The sequence below is a fragment of the Cupressus sempervirens genome, chromosome 2 (assembly GCF_028749045.1).
Source record: "Cupressus sempervirens isolate cs-2001-9-10 chromosome 2, ASM2874904v1, whole genome shotgun sequence".
Lineage (NCBI taxonomy): Eukaryota > Viridiplantae > Streptophyta > Pinopsida > Cupressales > Cupressaceae > Cupressus > Cupressus sempervirens.
In genome coordinates, this window is record NC_143119.1 from 196,036,713 (window position 1) to 196,043,285 (window position 6,573).

General features: G+C 29.9%; 1 pseudogene; it reads right to left on the minus strand.

The window, feature by feature from the left end:
* Positions 1 to 135: 135 nt before the first annotated feature.
* On the minus strand, positions 136 to 5,818 carry LOC149571749 (alpha pinene synthase, chloroplastic-like; annotated as a pseudogene).
* Between the last annotated feature and the right edge of the window lie 755 nt (positions 5,819 to 6,573).

Sequence of the window (6,573 nt, forward strand, 5' to 3'; positions counted from 1 at the left end):
TGAAATAAAACTATTACTTTGTTAAAGTGTCTAATCCTCATGTACAAAGAATTAGTAAACTACTTGAGCATTGTTCAGATTCATAAAAGGAAACTAATTCATTCTTGACAATGTATATATAATCTATTTAAAATGTCACATAGGTATTGGTTCGAACATGGTTTTGGTGATAAGAGTTTTTGTCTCAATGCGTGAGACATTGATTCCATCTCTTTCTTTGTAGAGAAGTTGGATGCCTTTTGATATTGCATATCCATGATCTTTGCTTATTCTTGGGACATTATCAAGCTTTAAATATTCAAAATTTAATTCTTTGAATTTTTCATTAGTCAAAGAATTGAGATACTCTAATGCTTCCTCCTCAGTAGATCTAGGATTATCTTTCAAATAACATGTCACACAAGATGTGGCTTCTCCACAATCTGCCTCAACCTTCAATAAAACCATTATAATTTTGTCAAATTTTAAATTAATCACTTTTAAATAATATTAATTAATTATATGAATGAATAAATACAATATTTTGAAAATTTTGTTGAATTGTCTAAATTTATATGCATACCTTGAAAGTATTTGTATCATTTCTTAGTCTAAGGGCCAAGCATAAACAATCATTGAACATTGATGGATAATCAATTTCTTTTATAATATCATCATAGATGGGCAGATCTAATGATAGTATAGGTTGCAAGGTTACAACATGAGATCCAAAGCTTACTTTTCCATTCTCTAAATATTCCTCTAAAGATGGTATACACCCTATTGCAAGCCAAGTTGCCTATTGCATGAAAGAATCTATACAAGCTTCCCACTATACAAAAAAAATATTCAAAGTCAACATTAATAATTTGAAGTAAATAAATTACTAGAAAACTCTATTAAAAAATTAAACTATTCAAATTCAAATAAAAAATGTTGCGTATAATAAATCACCACAGAGCCTAATTACTCATGCAACCTAAATATTAATCAAACCATTAAAGCAATTGAGACAAAGTGCATGGAATAGAAATTAAATAAATAAATAACCATCTCAATTAGAATTTAATGCACATTATTTCTTCTCAAATTGATGGTTTGTTTCTTACATTTTGACAAAGTATATCTAAAAATGAAAGAGATTTTTTAGCAGTAATGAAAACATATTTGAAAGTTTGTGGTTTGATAAATAAGAACAATGGGGAAAGTTTTAAAAAATTTGGAACTCAAATTTAATGGATGAGATCGAACTCAATCAGGTCAAGATTGCATGAGAACTCAATTTTGGTAAATGATAAGGCTATAATAAATCAAAGAGTTTCAATTTGGAAAGTCTCATATTGCAATTGGAAATTGTCATATTTATGAGATTTTATGACAAGATTCAATGCATAAAGAGAAACGTGATTCTAAAGGGAGGCTAAACTACTAAGAAAATGGAAAGGGAAGGTGTGGGATAGAATATAGGAAGTGCAGGTTAAATTAGTAGGTGGAGGAAAATTAGTAAGAGGGAATATTTGGACCTTTAAATTTTCAATAATTCTCTCATTTGAAAAAGTGAACAATAAAAATTTATTTTGAAATAATTTTAGAGAAGGGTAGATAAATTTTATTTATTTATTATGACATATGACATATGACTTAGTATAGAGGATAAAGTATTGGTTATTTACCCTAAAAGGTATGCTGAATTAATTGAAAAGATTAAAAGGATCAATGATGAAATTAATATGATTAGACATTGTCAAAAGGGTAAATTGATTAGAATATGATGCAAATTAGGAATGAATATTAGTACTATAAGGTTATGATTTAAGAAAATATAAAAAGGTAAACAACAAAAATAAAATACCAAGTAATGGGAAAACCCTTTCCAACCCAATGTATATCTCTTTCCAACCCAATTTTTTTTTCTAATTACATTAAGAATTAGATTTTAATGACTTGAAATAAATTTTCCATTTTATAGATTATTATTATCAACAATAAATAGAAAATATATAAAATAATTTATTTAAAATACATTTGTGGCATACAATGAAATAAGAGGTCATGTGTGTGTGTGTGTGTGTGTGTGTGTGTGTGTGTGTGTGTGTGTAACACATTGGCAAAGTGTATTTTATATATATTATAACTCATTTCCTTTTGAAATAAAATATTTTCTTTTGTTAAATTATTTTACTCTGACATATTATGGCTTATATTGTAATGAATTATATATGAGATAATTAGTAATGTATATTCAAATAATACGATTTTTTTTGGTGAAATTAATATATTAGTTAAATTAAATACTTTATCCATAGTCTCTACACTGATATAATATTAAATACACATATGGAGAATTATTTATTTTCACACACATACAGCTTTACGCGCATAGTCAAGTGTGTCTCTTCCTTGAGTTTTTTGAGCCTCTTGAGCCATGCTATTTACACCCTCATCAAAGGCGTTGAATGCCACTTTCATATATTTTGGAAGTCCTTCCATGGATGCTAAATCCCACCTTCATTAAGGATAAGATAATGTATTATCACAATATGCATATATGGAAAGTGCATAACAAATATGGAAAGATAAAGCAATGCATGTCTAATTACTATTTTTTTTTGTCATTAATCACATATTATGTCTACTTAATGTTATTATCAATCTATTAGTTGTCACATGGAAACCATGTTTCCTATACAAATAATAACTAAATTTTTAGCATGCATATGTTTCATGTCTTCTTGTAAGTTCTACATACCTCTTGATGGCTTGTGTGAAGAGTTTAAGTTCATCCAAAGTTCCATAAGTGTCATAAACATCATCCAAGCAAGTGAGAAATGTACACATCTTTGCAAACCCAATTCTAAAAGTAGAATAATTTGGCTCTGTACATACTATAGCTGCTATAAAATAAAATTCCACATGGCGTTGTTAAGCAAACTCTAGTTTAGCTAGGCTGGACTCTATCCACCATCTATAACATTCACACATTACTAAATAAATATGATTTTCTAGTAATCAAACAATAAATAACATTATCAATAACTAAAGAAGCAAACTAAAATAGTATCTTTCATAGCATGAAATTTTTGCCTTGAGAGTATTTGAAGTTCGTGTTGTTGAATTGATTGGATCATATTGAAGTCAATCTTTGCTAGTTCCAAAATAATTGAGTTTAAAATACTACAATAATTCCAAATTATCGTGTTAGAATATCTTAGACAAGTTTAAGAAAATTAAGAAATACAAACTTATTTTCTACTAAAATACAAAATTATATTGTGTCTTTAAAAATAAATGAAAAATCTTAATGTTTTGAATTAGAATATCATGAGTATGTTACAAGATATTAGATTACCTATTCATTGTCTTGGCATCTCCATATATGTCAATATAAGTCCTTGCTTCCAATCTAGGCACATTGGTATGCCAACCATACTCTTAATTGAATTTAATTTGTGACACCATACAAATTAGATTTCGCATTAATAAATAGATTGGTATAATTAATATGAAGAAATATATTTAAGTTTATCAGTTATACCTCTTTCATAATATTTATATTATTATTGTTTGGTAGAGCTTGTTTTAAATATGTAGTAGAAAAGAGTTTGGCATCATCCGAACTTTTTTCCTTAGGAAATGCAATGAGTGAAGCTCGATATAAATTTACAATGCTCCTTAACTCATCCTCATTTGATTGAATATTTGAGCATACAAATTTCCCATCATTATCTTTAAACTATGACAACATATCTGATATGACATCAAGTTAGACACAACTCCATCCTTTGTTAATATAAATTGTAATATAGTTAATATTGATATTTGGTACTTTGAGATTTCAACTATAATAATTAATAAAATTGGAAGGAAAATTATACTTTATAAATAGTTATAAAAATCTTTTAATTGGAAAATACAATTTTTTTTCTCGCAATTTTAGCTTTATAATTTAATTACAAGAGTGCCTACTCGATTTTTAAAGTATATTCTACTAAACATTGAAACCAAATTCAATCATTTAAAAATAAATTATTCATTTATTCTATGAATTGGTGTGAACATTCTATTAATAGGAATTATAAGTACACCTATTGGACGAGAAAAATATTGGTAGATACATGATCATAACCTTTATAATTAAGTCAAAAATAATTCATAAATCATAAAAGGCCATTAAGTCACAAGATAAAAAACCAACATAAACAATTGTTTTATGATTCAACAAATTTGTGAATATCACCTGAAGAGACACCATATCTGTGTAGATGAAGAATTTGAAAACCCAAGGTTGTGGTGTTAAGATCTATGCAAGGACTTTCTCTACCACACCCAATACCATTGATATCATTCCAATACCTACTATTCAAACCACATGTTACAAATATTAGGAATGGAGTAAAAGAAGAAGTCTTAATGTAGCTGCCTTTTAGCAACAATTTGCAATGCTTTTGACCTTTTGATAATTAAACTTTGATGTTTATTTTTTAACATACATCTTAGATGGTATTTTTAATGAAATTGTTAACAATAATTCTTGTAAAAAAATTAGAGAAAAAACAAAAGAAAATAGTTTTTGGAGCCACGTGTCATTTTTATTATTCATTTCTAGCCTCCACACCTCCCCTTTTCTTGGATGGAGGATTTTATAACATGTAGAAGTGTACCTATCAAAGACAAGAGCACGAGCCACAAGCAGGAACCTCTTCGATTAAGAGCTAATGACAGAGGAGTGTTCCCTTTGCCAAGTTTGCATCAAGCACAATTTCGACCTCGTCTCTTATGATGTTGACATATTGCACTCAAAAAGACTTGATCGCTTGTAATTTCACCAAACAGTTTTGAACCCATCGACAACCCCTCTTTCCTAGCCAGCCTTAAACATCAAAAATAAAGGAAGAAATTGAGCTTGAAAAAATTAGTCAAGTTTGACTATTTAACACTTTTAGTGTAGGAATCAAGCCTTAGTGTGTGATGTTTAAGCGGTCCACCCTTTCCTCAAATCTTATTTTAATTTTTTAAAGAATAGCTTCGCCATCAAAATAAAAGAATTCATTTTATTTTCTTTCCCAAAATTAAAATTTTGTAAAAGTATATGTTATATTTGAGTATATTCTCACATTTACCAATAGATTGTGGAAATTTGATGATATTAATAGTTTATATTCTTTAATTAAAAGAAAATTTGCACTCAAACAAATACACCCTGTAATATAACAGATTAAAGAATATACTCAAAACAAATGATTCCAATTGCACATATAGTAGAAACTTAATTAATACCTGTACACATAGTGAAGAGCTTCTTTTATCTCAGTTTGGAAATGGCGGTCAATTCCAAGGCGTTCAACATCATCAACCATAGAAAGACGTTTATAGAGATCATCTGAAGATGAAGTGTTTTGAGGAAGAGCATTGAACATGTCCTTTATCTCCTCGATCAGCCTCTCAGCTCGTTGAACATATGAGGGAGCCTGATAATACCATAAAAGAAAAACAAAGCAACAAGACTGGTAAGCCCCAGAAGATAAGGAGTGCAATAACATAACAAACAAGGTGAAAGTAATCTTACATCATATGTTTTTGAGAGAGATTGAAGGAAGTCATCATCCCACACGTTGGGGTGATGATTTCTAGTGCGACGTGTGATGCCTTCATCATCAGTACCAACATAAGCCATTTTGATGATTCTAGTTGAAGCTATAGGAGCTCTAAGGCGTAATGGGTATGTTTTGGTGACAGGGTTATGATGAATAGAAATAGAACAAGGCCTATGAAATGATATAAGCTTCTGTTCAACCACAGTGGAATATGAAGGCAAAGGAGTAGAGCAAGGCAGAGACATTATTGTTATTGTTAAAAGCAAGGACGATGTTGTGGTGAAGAATGTCATCCACTACAATTTATAGCCCTTACATGGGAAAAAATAAAACCGCGTAAACTGTAGCTATGGGGGGCTGTTGTTTTACGTGGGAAACCTCCTGGTTGTATACTCAAGAGTCGAGACAAATACATCTTTATAATCAAGAGAAAAGACAGGGGAGTCATATTTGTAGGAGTGTTAAATACAGTGGCAGCCTGTGTTTTTTATTTGTCTGAAATGAAATAGCAACTCCAACTATGCCACATATGCTCATTTGCATGTATGATGTTGTCCAATGTAACTTTGGAAAAATTAGGCACAATTTCAATCATGCCACGTTATGCATGTTACATGAATAATATAATGTTTAGCTTGCGAAATTAGGTCACGTTATGCTTGTTACATGAATAATATAATGTCTAACTTGCGAAATTAGGTCACGTTATCCCTGTTTACAAATATGACTATTCTCTGTGAGAGTTGAAAATAAGATGTCTGACATTAAGCAAGTGTTCCTTCATAGTCTGAAAATACAGTTGCCGATTTTAACGTGTAGACATGCAATTTCAATGGTTGTATGGTTGGGATAAGAAAATACAATTGCCAAAAATAGTGGCTCTAACTGAGCCACGTAATGTATCTCTGCTGGCTCGCATGTTTCACACCAAAAGGATCAATTGGGAAGTTGGGACTTGGGAGTACACATAGTGGGCACCCTTGAAAATACCATGGTGATA